This window comes from Mandrillus leucophaeus, unplaced genomic scaffold, assembly GCF_000951045.1.
Source record: "Mandrillus leucophaeus isolate KB7577 unplaced genomic scaffold, Mleu.le_1.0 Scaffold39, whole genome shotgun sequence".
NCBI lineage: Eukaryota > Metazoa > Chordata > Mammalia > Primates > Cercopithecidae > Mandrillus > Mandrillus leucophaeus.
In genome coordinates this window covers 1,729,488-1,743,162 of record NW_012104142.1, presented here as the reverse complement: position 1 = coordinate 1,743,162, position 13,675 = coordinate 1,729,488, and positions in this window count along the sequence as shown.

The following is a 13,675-nucleotide window of genomic DNA, read 5'->3' as shown; positions in this document are numbered from 1 at the left end:
TGAATTTTTAGTAGAGATGGGGTTTCACCATGTTGGCCAGGCTGGTCTCAAACTCCTGACCTCAAGTGATCTGCCCGCCTCGGCCTCCCAAAGTGCTAGGATTATAGGCGTGAGCCACTGTGCCGGGCCCAGAACTGGTTTTTCTATATGGCTCTTTTATCTTGCAACCTTGGCAAACTCACCTATGATTTCTAATAGTTTTTTAATGCATTCCTAAGATATGTTTGATTTTGAATGCCAACACAGCAAATAATTCAGACAACAAGACACACTGAAGAAGTAGCGTCTTAATGCTGTAAATGTTCTCAAATATAGTCAGGGAAAATATGACTATGAAAGTATAGTATTTATAAGTTTTTGAATTTTAGTACTCTCTGCAAGCTAAAAAAAAATTTAATTGTAGTGGGTATAAAGCAAAAATAGGGAATCAGCTTGTTAATCACTAATGATTTTAGAGTGTAATTCAAAAGAAACTGACCTTTTAAAAAACCAAAATTATTCAAAGAAAAAATTAAGATTCAATCATGGATAAAATGGCAGGAAAAAACCCTTTATTTCCTTTATTGAATATTATGTTTACTACAAACTTACATCAATTCCAAGACAATCTATTAAAAAATCTAAAATATTTAAGGTCTCTTATACATATGCATGCACAGATGTACATTTTCTGAAGCAAGGAATTCCTAGCAATTCACATTTCACCCAAACTCCCTCCAACACTATGTCAGCTCAATTTAATGTCAACCAGTGCAGCCGTAAGTAACTAGAAACAAGCTAACCTTAAGCTACTGAAGAAGGAAAACAGACTACACAAGAAATCCATAGCTCATATAACACAATATTAAAATGGGGCATGATTGTGATCAATTGATGGAGTGTTACAAAAACTGAAAAACAATTTTCCATTCCTTTTCTATGAAAATAATCATGCTCCTTAGTCTTATATTGGAAAATTGTGAAAAAAAAAATCACAATATTGTATATGCTGTTTGATTTTCAATGTTTACAATCAAACTATAGTAAAAGCATAGAAGAATTACAGTTAAGGAGGAGTATGTAAATGTTACAAACTCTAATTTTTTTTTTTTTTTTTCCCTTGAGAGTCAGGGTCTTGCTCTATCACCCAGGCTTGAGTGCAGTGGCACGATCACAGCTTACTGCAACCTTGACCTCTTGGGCTCAGGTGATCCTCCCACCTTAGCCTCCCAAGTAACTGGAACTATAGTCCAACTAATTTTATATTTTGTGGACATAGGGTCTCACTGTGTTGCTCTGACTGGTCTCAAACTCTTGGGCTCAAGCAATTCTCCTGCTTTGGCCCCACAGTGTTGGGATTATAGGTGTAAGCCACCATGCCTGCAAATAAACCCTGATATTATAAAAATAATGAGGTTACGTATCAGCAAAGTAAAGGCAGGAAGACAGGTGAATGGTGTACTTTTAGATAGTGGAGAGCTAAAGTTGACAGGTTGAAACACATATTATTCAGAGTTTTAAAGATAACTACTAGAAGAGCCAAAAATGATAATACAATTTACAGAAATTAGTAAATGGAGAAAGGATGAGAAACGAGACAGAAAGTAATAAAAGTATCTTAGATTCCTCATCTTTCATAACAGGGAGTTAACAGTATTGTCTAATGTTAAAAAATCAAGAAATCACAGTATACATATATTATTTACAGCAACAATGGTAGCCAGCAAAAGTACTGTAAACAGAAACTGTTGAAAGTGGCAGTCTATTGGCATTTTATGCTCTTTTACACTGTTTAAGTTTCATTTTTCTGTTTTGTTTCAAAAATGTACATATTTTTCTTAGTCTTCCTGTTTGGATTTCAGAATAGGAAGCTTTAGATCTAGGTTAACATTAGCTATTTATAAATTTTTCATTCCTTAGTGACCAGATATTAGGATAAATCTAATACTTTCATCCAGGACTTTCTAGATACTAACATTACTAGGGAAATATGACAGTAAAACTGAGTCCCTTTGATAGAGAGGGGGGAAAACCCTATCTACCTTTGAATCTAAACACCAGTGATTCTCAAACTGCAGAAAACAAGAAGGTCAATGAATAAAGCCCAAAGTTATGCTTGCCAAGATGGCTAGTATAGAAACAAGGTCATTCAAGCGTAAGGGCCTCTTTTTTTTTTTTTTAATTAATTTATTATTATACTTTAAGTTGTAGGGTACATGTGCATAACGTGCAGGTTTGTTACATATGTCACTTGTGCCATGTTGGTGTGCAAGGGCCTCTTTCAATATCAAGTACTTTAAATGATAAATAATCCATGCATTAAGCTATATACTTAAGAAACTATGTAAGCTGAAATAAAATCACACAGAGAAAATTCATTATAACATGGTTAACTTTTTTTTTTTTTTTTTGAGATGGAGTCTCGCTCTGTCGCCCAGGCTGGAGTGCAGTGGCCTGATCTCAGTTCACTGCAAACTCCACCTCCTGGGTTTAAGCCATTCTCCTGCCTCAGCCTCCCAAGTAGCTGGGACTAGGACTACAGGCGCCCGCCACCCCGCCCGGCTAGTTTTTTTTTTTTTTTTAAGTAGAGATGGGGTTTCACCGTGTTAGCCAGGATGGTCTCCATCTCCTGACCTCGTGATCCGCCAGTCTCGGCCTCCCAAAGTGCTGGGATTACAGACTTGAGCCACTGTGCCCAGCAACATGGTTAACTTACAGGGTAGTTGTTAACTATATTTTTACAGAGACGACCCCCCACATCATAAAATTCTGTTTAACTAAGTCTGCTTCCAGAATTAAATTAAGCATTTACTCATGCAAATAGACGGCCTGGAAAACGAAACATTAAGTAACTTGCCCACAAGCCCTCCAAAAAGGCTGAGATAGACTTACATCCTCATAAAATAGAGTTCCAAGCAGGAAAGGAGAACATGAAGTCAAACAGGGCTTTCCTCCTGGGACTTTCTCTGTCAAAGGGGAAAATTTCAGAAGCCACCAGCAGACTTCCTTTATATCTCATTTGGCCAGAACTGGTTCAGATGCCCACCAGAGCAAACACTGGGGAAACTACGACTGGCTTAGAGCTGTCACGGTGCATATCCCGGGGCTTAGTACCTTGCCATTTAAAAAAATGAAGGAATCCAGCAGCAAGCAAGAAGAGGGAATGGCTATTAAGCAGGAAACCAACAATGTCAGCCAATCTGCATTCAATATTTACCTAAATTTAGTAAATATTACATACATATTAGTTTAACCAAAAAGGGTAAGAAAGGTAAATTAAGAGGATAGGGGACAGAAGTATATACATTGCGAGAAGGGTGTATATAGCAACTAAATCCTCATCTGCCATAGCAGAAAACGAATTGTTAATATGCCGAACTAAGAAACAGGCTGGGTGTGGGGGCTCGCACCTATAATGGCAGGACTTTGGGAGGCTGAGGTGAGAGGATCACCTGAGCCCAGAAGTTCAAGACCAGCTTGGGAAGCATGGTGACAAATCATTTCTACAAAAATTTCAAAAATTAGCTGTGCTTGGTGGCACTCCTGTGATCCCAGGAGGCTGAGCCCAGGTCAAGGCTGCAGTGCACATTAGCTAAATGAATTTAAAATGGTTTCTCTGGGAGTGGAAATGGAGATAAAGGAATGGGATGTTGGAATGCTGCTTTTTGTTGTATGGTCAATAAGACTATATGACTTTTAAAACTTTGTTGCTTTCATAGGTATAAAAAAAATGTAAAAAAAAAAAAAAGCAAAATGGCGAGGAAAAAAAGCATGAACACTGATGAATGTTCATTTACAAAAGGACAATTACCACACGGTTCCACTTAACTGAGGTTCCTAGAGTAGTCAAATTCATGAAGACACAAAGTAGGATTAGTTGCTGGGGGCTGTGGTGGTAGTGCTTAATGGGAAGTTATTGTTTAATCGGTATGAGGTTTCAGTTTAGGAAGATGAAAAAAGTTCTGAAGATGGATGGTGGTGATGGTTGCAAAATACGGTGAATATATTTAATCCCACTGAGCTGCGCAATTAAAAATGACTAAAATGGAAATTTTTGTTATGTATGTTTAAAAAATCAAGAGATAGTATATTAAAAAATCATTATAAGGAACTAAGAAAAAAGATGCTTACAAAATATCTTATAAATACATACATACAGACCAACACTGCTGGGGCAGCAGGGACCATGAGAAGGAAGGTATCCTTCAAGCCCAGACAAAGCATTTGGCATGTAACTTCAATTTTCTACTAGGAATTCTTGACAGTTCTCCAGCTGTGCCTCATGTTAAGGGCCCACCAAAAGATCAGAAACAGATACAAGACGAACAAGCAGCAAGTGCTTCTAATGCACTCAGAAAAGAAGTCTAAGCCTGTCTCTCTCTCTCCCACCCCCATAAGAAGGGAAAATAAGAAAGGAAAACATAGAAAGGACTTAACAAAGCGTTTTCTCTGCTTTTTATTCTTTCAACTTAGGTGGAAACAAGGTCCATGTCTTATTGACTGAGTTATAGAACATTCATGAATGAACTTCAGTTTTAACCATCTGTTCTTCATGGAGACTCTGGATGAAGAGACAGACTCCTGAAAAGCTCTATGGCAAATAACCCAGAGGAAATTAAAAGCTGCCTAACTCTGTATTCTCTAGGGAGACGGGTGGTGGCCAAACCACATTCAGTGTGCACAACCATCAAATCCCTGAAATGCTAATAAACCAACAGAGACAATTTTTATCTTAACAAAAGAAACAGGGCTGGGCATGGTGGTTCAATCCCAGCACTTTGGGAGGCCGATGCGAGAGGATCACTTGAGGTCAGGAGTTCAAGACCAGCCTGGCCAACATGGTAAAACCCCATCTCTACTAAAAACACAAAAATCAGTCAGGCATGGTGGTTGGTGCCTGTAATCCCAGCTACCCGGGAGGCTGAGGCAGGAGAACTGCTTGAACCTGGGAGGTGGAGGCTGCAGTGAGCTGAGATGGTGCCACTGCACTCCAGGCCTGGGTGATGGAGAGACTATCTAAAAAAATAAATAAATAAAAAATAAAAAAAATAAGGAAAGATCACTGCTAATGGTATGTGGAAAACATTCAGATTCAAACCTGGCTTTCATTCCAACTATTTGCTTACCTCCCAAATTCATTTTCAATCCTCTTGGGTACCTCTTATTTAAAAACAATGGATATTTAGGTCAGGACCGGTGGCTCATGCCTGTAATTCCAGCACTTTGGGAGGCCGAGACAGGTGGATCACCTTAAGTCAGGAGTTCGAGACCAGCCTGGACAACATGATGAAACCCCGTATCCACTAAAAATACAAAAAACTAGTCAGGCGTGGTGGTGCACGCCTGTAGTCCCAGCTACTCAAGAGGCTAAGGCAGGAGAATCACTTGAACCCTGGAGGTGGAGGTTGCAGCGAGCTGAGATCATGCCACTGCACTCTAGCCTGGGTGACAGAGTGAGGCTCTGTCTCAAAAACAAACAAACAAACAAATAAATAAAATAATGGATATCTATCAACATCTTCCATTTTTACTTATAGTAAGGAACTTGAAATAATCCTATTGGATATCCTGGTTTACGTTACTATTTTTATCTGCTGCCAATTCATAAAAGTTCTAGGAACTTATCAGACCAGAGAATAGTTCTATTTCAACTTAGAAGCAGCCCAACACCTAACACAAACATAAACAGTCTTTGATAATGAGACAAGCTCCTCTCTGAGGTACTAATGATTAATCATGACATCTTAAAATGAAGAATTGCAAGCCTTTCATGCTTTCTGGTAAGTGCTTCTTAGAACCTAAGCTGCAATGGTCTATCTTCACCAGTAAATAGCACTTCTGCTATAAACAACAGATCATTTCTTAAAAAATTAAAATTGAATTTGGTATTACCCAAACCAAAACATCACAAGAAAAATACAAACTAATATCCCTCATGCAAAATTTAACAAAATATTAACAACCCAAATTCTGATTTTTTTTTTTTTTGTAACATGGAGTCTTGCTCTGTCACCCAGGCTAAAATGCAGTGGCATGGTCTCGGCTCACTGCAACCCCTGCCTCACAGGTTCAAGTGATTCTCCCGCCTCAGCCTCCCAGGTAGCTGGGACTACAGGCATGCGCCACCATGCCCGGCTAATTTTGTGTATTTTAGTAGAGACAGGGTTTCACCATGTTAGTCAGGCTGGTCTCGAATTCCTGACCTCAGGTGATCTGTCCACCTCAGCCTCCCAAAGTGCTGGGATTACAGGTGTGGGCCACCGTGCCCAGCTCCAAATTCAGCAATATGTGAAAAGGCCATAAATCTCACCATGACCAACTGAGATTTATCCAAGGAATCCAAGACTGATTCGACATCTCAAAATCAATTAATCTATCATGTCAATAGAATGAAAATCGAAAGTCACATGACCATCTCAATAGAGGGAAAAAAGGCACTTGACAAAATCCAACAACATTTCATGATAAAAACAAACTAGGAGTAGAAGCAAACTTTCTCAACCTGATAAACGACATCTATGGAAACACAGCTAACATCTTAATAGTGAAATGGTGAAAGACAATGTTTTTCCCCCTCTTAGGGAACAGCAACAAGGCAAGGATGTCCATTCTTGATGACTCACCACATCTATTCAATACTTAAGGTTCTAGCTAAGGCAATTAGGCAAGAAATATAAATCAAAAGCATCCAGATTGATAAGGAAAATATAAAACAATCTCTAGTCACAGATAACATGATCTTGTATACAGAAAATCCCAAAGAATACACAAGCACTGAATTGTATTTTCCAGTTTATCCTTTTTAAAGTTTTTACTTTTTATAACTACTCAATAAAATGAACAGTTTCTGTTTCTCAAAGCATTTGTCCTAGAGAGCTGAACGATTATTTATTTAGATGTAAACACTCAAAGATTTCTGAGCTTTCGGCTTCAAGCTGTGGCCTGAGAACCAGCTACATACTGCGTGGACAGCTACTGGGTGTTAAAGAGAGCGCACAGGGTTTTCTTTCATGGATTTCAGATCTTTTGAGCCCACAGGCCGGGCACGGTGGCTCACACCAGAAATCCCAACACTTTGGGAGGCCAAGGTGCGTGGATAACCTGAGGTCAAGAGCTTGAGACCAGCCTGGCCAACATGGTGAAACCTTGTCTCTACTGAAAATACAAAAATTAGTCAGGTGTGGTGGTGCATGTCTGTAATCCCAGCTACTCAGGAGGCTGAGGCATGAGAATTGCTTGAACCTGGGAGGCGGAGATTGCAGTCAGCCAAAATCATGCCACTGCACTCCAGCCTTGGCTACAGAGTAAGATTCTGTCTCAAAAAAATAAAAATAAATAAATAAATGTCAAAAATCTTTTAAAAGGCCAAGCACGGTGGCTCATGCCTGTAATCCCAGCACTTTTGAGAAGCCAAGACAGGTGGATCACTCGAAGTCCGAAGTTCAAGACCAGCCTGGCCAACACAGTAAAACCCCATCTTTACAAGAAATACAAAAATTAGCCAGGCGTGGTGGCAGTCAGCTGTAATCCCAGTTACTTGGGAGGCTGAGGCAGGAGAATCGCTTGAACCTGGGAGGTGGAGGTTGCCGTGAGCCGAGATCATGCCACTGCACTCCGGCCTGGACAACAGAGCGAGACTCCATCTCAAAAAAAAAAAAACAACTTATAAACACCAATTTGATGAAAGTTTTTCTGCCATTCACCAATAAACTGTCCTCCTGCTCAGGCTCTCTTCCTCTGTAACCAGATTAACTAACTTTCTCCATGTTAACTTTACCCCACCTGATCTGCAAATCATCACACACACACGCACGCACGCACGCGCACACACACACACAATCAAGCCTACAGAGTCTCCAAACCACGCAAGATCCCTCTTATAAAACTGTCTTTAAGACTCCTATCCTCTGGCCGGGCGCGGTGGCTCAAGCCTGTAATCCCAGCACTTTGGGAGGCCGAGACGGGCGGATCGTGAGGTCAGGAGATCGAGACCATCCTGGCTAACCCAGTGAAACCCTGTCTCTACCAAAAAATACAAAAAATTAGCCGGACGAGGTGGCGGGCGCCTGTAGTCCCAGCTAGGCGGGAGGCTGAGGCAGGAGAATGGCGTGAACCCGGGAGGTGGAGCTTGCAGTGAGCTGAGATCCGGCCACTGTACTCCAGCCTGGGCGACAGAGCCAGACTCCGTCTCAAAAAAAAAAAAAAGACTCCTATCCTCAAAAGGTTTCTGCTGAATAACCTTAGTAGTGCCAGTTTACAGGCTAGTGACTTTTCCTTCTTCCTGTTGCACACAACAGGCCTCAGGAGAGCAGCAGGGTGCTGTGCACAGCTCTGTCATGCATGCTGCACTATCTACCTGTGCTCTTCTCCCTTGTCAGACGGTAGCTCGCTTAGGTCAGGCAGGGGCGCTCCCTCCACACAGTACACTGCCTTGAGGATGAGGACTACTGCCTTCCTCAGGCTTAGAATTCAGTCCCTTGCCAGCAAAAATGCACCCAACATAAAAACTGAGGTATACTCTCTTCTACATATATATTGGCAGCTGATGAATATGAGATTAAAGTTGAATCTCCCACAAAATGACAACATACATTGTGTTACTCTGATACAAGTAAATGCCATCTTCCTCAAACACAAGGCAAAGGGTTTGAACACCCTAAACTATGTTGTTTATGCACTTCTCACATGTAATAATGAAGTCCTCTGGCTAATAACTTAGTTAGAGAGTTCAATAAGCACCATTTGTGGGTTCAGAAGTTACTGGCCTAGAATAAACTCAGCCCAAGGATACCGAGTTAGAAATTTTATGACATGGTCAGAAGCTGGCTTTCCTTCCCAGAACTCTACTTACTCCTCCCAAGAAAGGAACCAGATTAAAAAGCAGCTCCCGCCAGGCACGGTGGCTCATGCCCGTAATCCCAGCACTTTGGGAGGCCGAGGTGGGCGATCACCTGAGGTCGGGAGTTCGAGACTAGCCTGACCAACATGGAGAAATTCCGTCTCTACTAAAAATGCAAAATTAGCCGGTCGTGGTGACACATGCCTGTAATCCCAGCTACTCGGGAGGCTGAGGCAGGAGAATCACTTGAACTCAGGAGGTGGAGGTTGCGGTGAGCCGAGATGGCGCCATTGCACTCCAGCCTGGGCAACAAGAGTGAAACTGTCTCAGAGAAAGAAAAAAGGAAAAAAAAAAAAAAAAAGCAATTCTCTTCACCCCCAATACTCTTTATTTTTGGATAGTTTACAACAAGTGGATTATTTTCCCTTCTTCCTGCTTTCTCCTTTTTTCCAAACCCATCCAACAGCCTTTATGAAATTCTGTCCCAGTGAACCAATCACATCAACTATCCAAGAGGCAGAAAGGAAGAGCTACAGCCCAGATAAAATTTCAGACCATCACAGTTAGTTCCCCTCTGTTGCCCCTGTTATGGTAACAGCATACTTTTCCATAGCTGATGAGAATGCTGTGCTGGAAAAGAAAGGCAAACAGAAAGGGTAAAAGACGTGTCTATGTTTCTGCTCATTCCCCAGAGCAAAACAACTCTTCTAAAAGAGTTCAGCACCTTGAAAGGAAATAAGGTAGCAGAAAGAATCATATTAGCTAGCATTCTGGAGGTAGAAAAGTCTCTTTAAAAATGTCTGCAAACTTCCTTTCCTAGTAAGATAAGCATCTCAAAACAGTGGAGGGAAAAAATGGAATAGTGATCAGGACACTAAATTTGAGGGACCCACGGACAATAATTAGCTGTTTAATACTAACAAATTACTTAACTTCTCTGGGTCCCAGTTTCTCTTAATAATAAGATGAAAGCATTAGGTTTCTTCCAGGTCACTAGTGTTATTAAAAGCGGAGCCGACTATAGTAGCTTTACCTTCTTTTGAGGGCAGAAGTAGCTTCTCAATGGAAGAACCAAATTTCATCCATTCCTCCACAGGCGGATAGAAAAAAAAATAAAATGAAATCCAAGAGCTTTTTTTTGGCCTGAAATTCGCCCAACACAAAATCCCTTCTTCCTTTGTAATGAGAAAGGGTACTCTTCTAGCAATATGAGAAATCCAAGAGGTTACAGCAAGAGTGTTTTCACCCACTTCTCATTTCCCAAACCACAGGAAGGCAATTTTGAGAAACCTCAAGGGTAAGCTGTATCTCCTCTGATCCCCAATGAATAAAGGACTCTTCAAGGAGGGAGAAACTCTAAATTTGCTAGGCTGTGAATGTCCTTGCTTAGTCTGATCATTTAGGGCATTCGATCCATCAACTGTTGTTATGCTGGAATGCTCTGACGTGTACGTGACCCTCCAGAAGGTTTCCAGAAGTTTGAGGCAGGAAATGTTAATCCCCTCCCTTACCACTAAACAGAGATTTCCAATACAAACCTACCACTCATTTTTCTAAATGTTTTCAAGTCTGAAATATATGTTAGCACTTGACTCTACCCTTTCAGAACTAAAAATCTTCTCTGTCTGCCCCTACCCCCAAATCAAGAATTTAAACCTGTTCAGACCAAGGACTGTATTTCCTACTTTTGTCTGTTGTCCCCTTTTGTGCAAACCACTGCCCTGGGTGCGCAAAATTTACTAATGATACCTAACCACATTAATCCAGGCGTCTGGGGGTGGCCAGATAACAAACTATTGCACCCTGGTTGTGGGAAATAAAATTACATGGTGACAGGAAGATGAATGTAGCATTAGAGATACACAAACCATCAGAGGGGGAAGTTAAATCAGTAAGTAAAGAACACCTAAACAGCATTCATTGCTGTAATAGTGATTAAATCCAACTGCAACAGTACCATGTCCTTATAAAGATAATAGATAAGCCCTCATGTTAAAAATCCAAAGATTACAGCTGGGCACTGTGGCTCAGGCCTGCAATCCCAGCACTTTGGGAGGCCGAGGCGGGCGGATCATGAGGTCAGGAGATCGAGACCATCCTGGCTAACACGGTGAAACTCCGTCTCTACTAAAAATATAAAAAATTAGCCAGGCGTGGTGGTGGGCACCTGTAGTCCCAACTACTTGGGAGGCTGAGGCAGGAGAATGATGTGAACCTGGGAGGCGGAACTTGCAGTGAGCCGAGATCACGCCACTGCACTCCAGCCTGGGCGACAGAGCAAGACTCCATCTCCAAAAAACAACAAACAAACAAATAAACAAAAAAATCCAAAGATTACGATGGGCTCTCCCAATAAATACAGGCTCAACGTTAAAGAAGAGCCAAGATGACAAGTATTTAAATCCAAAACAAAAAAACTGTGTGTAGAAACAATTTGGGGGGAAGTTAAGTGATATTTGAGAAAACAGTGATTGAGTGTTAGGAGGAGGGGTAACGAATCAGTATTTCTGGCAGAATCTTTGCAAACTTTAAGAATTAATCCAGGCTATGAGACAGGCTTCTATCTTTGAAGCAACGCTTAAAGACTATGCCCTTATTTTTAAAAGCACGGTAGCTTGACTATTTGACATAAGCCAAAAACGCATCTAGGTGGCTCTTTCCTCAGGGGATTAATATATAGCTGAAAGTTTAGTTCCTTTCCCAAATAAACTATAGCTGAGTGCAGTTGTTACTATGAAGTGTTCTGAACTGCTGGAAGCGCAGGCATTTACTGAGCAATACCACAAAGAATTCTGGAAGAAGTTATCAATCCCTTTCCATCACCTCAGAAAACAGTATCTATTTCTTTCTTTTTTTTTTTTTTTTTTTGAGACAGAGTCTCGCTCTGTCGCCCAGGCTGGAGTGCAGTGGCCTGATCTCGGCTCACTGCAAGCTCCGCCTCCCGGGTTCACGCCATTCTCCTGCCTCAGCCTCCCGAGTAGCTGGAACTACAGGCGCCCGCCACCTCGCCCAGCTAGTTTTTTGTATTTTTTAGTAGAGACGGGGTTTCACCATGTTAGCCAGGATGGTCTTGATCTCCTGACCTCGTGATCCGCCTGTCTCAGGCTCCCAAAGTGCTGGGATTACAAGCTTGAGCCACCGTGCCCGGCAGTATCTATTTCTTAAAAGCAATCAGTTCAAGTTCAAGACAACTCTTATATGGAGCAGATTCTGGTCTGCCAAAATTTTTCAGGATTAAAAAGCAAGATCTTGGCCAGGTGCAGTGGCTCACGCCTGTAATCCCAGCACTCTGGGAGGCTGAGGGGGCGAATAACTTGACCCCACGAGTTCAACACCAGCCTGGGCAACATGGAGAAACCCAGGCTCTACCAAAAATACAAAAAAATTAGCCAGCCGTGGTGGCACGTGCCTGTGGTCCCAGCTACTCAGGAGGCTGAGGTGGGAGGATCGCTTGAGCCCAGGTCCTGCCACTGTACTCGAGATTGGGCGACAGAACGAGACCCTGTCCCATGCTCAAACACAGGACTTGGTCTTGAACTGATCATATCGGGGGGAGATTTCTTCCATGAGTTAAGCCACCTAAGAACTCGACTATTCTGCAAAGTTAACATTTCCTTAAACCCAGCTCTCCATACATATTAATGAACTTCTGCCTGGGTCATTTAAAAAGCCTTCCAAGGCAGCCCCCCCACCTAGAGCGGCCTGGCTGAATTTCTCTGTAAAGCTCTCTCCTAGATTTTTATCCCTTGGTGTTGGCAAGAAGCTCTTACTCCACAGGCCTTGCTATTGTGCAACTGATCTAAGGATGGTCCAGGCCTAACTGCACCGGATTGGTTGCAGTACGGCTCCTGAGCCCTGCCCACAGGAACAAGGCTAGCAATCCTCTAGACGGCAGGAGCTGCGAAGTCCCCACCCTCTAGCAAGAGGCCACCCAGCACCAAAAGAAGACAAAGTTCTGAAGTTAAAAAGGAGGCCCCGTTCCCTTCAATAAGGCTCCTCAAAATCGCTTTCCAGGCTCCTCCCTCTGGAGGACAGCCCAGTTAGGGCACAGACAACCTTTGAGCTCTCTTCCCGTGACCAAGCTTCACCTCTACCCCAGTGTTACTTATTTGTAAACAGTTCCTGGTCATGCTTTGAAAAGCAATGCCAGGGAACCACCCTCTCTCTGGACTGCCTCTCTCTAGCCCCTTTCACAGCATCAAGCAACCACCCCACCCAACTGGGGTGTCCTTGACAAAGGTCCTTCAATCCATTTAAAAGGCGTCGCCGCCGAAAGACATATGCCAGGGCCCTACCACCCCCACCTACTTTCCCTTGGCTATTACTTGAGCTTTATTTTATCACTCTATCCTCCCGGCCTGGGGACTCCCCTCACCCGTGGGGCCTCGTCCAGCAAAGTAAACAATGCTGTCAAAGCGGGATAACGCTGGGTGAGGCTTCCACACTAGGCATTCCAGCCTCCTCCCGGTGTTCTAAAAGCAGTAAAACAAGCCATCGCAGGATCCCAGGGCCGAATTCCTCTCCCAAAGTTCTTTTTTAAAAAGGCCCGGAGCCAGCTGCAAAATCACGCATTAATTTGCACAATCTGCAAGAGACAGGCAATGCAGAATGTAATGCAAGGCCAAGTGGAGCCAAATCCGCCCGGGAAGGAGGCAGAGAGGGGAGAGAAAACTGGGTCGAGTGCGTAAGCCTGCCACGAAGCGGAAACAAGAGCTCTTTTTCGCGACAGGACAGCCACATTCCCGAGTGGGGCGCACGCGGACTCGAGCTGCGGGCAAGAGAGAACACGAAGTAAAGGATCCCGAACGCTCGGGCGAGCCCAAGGGCAGCGTCCCCGGGGCTTCGGTGGAGCTGGGG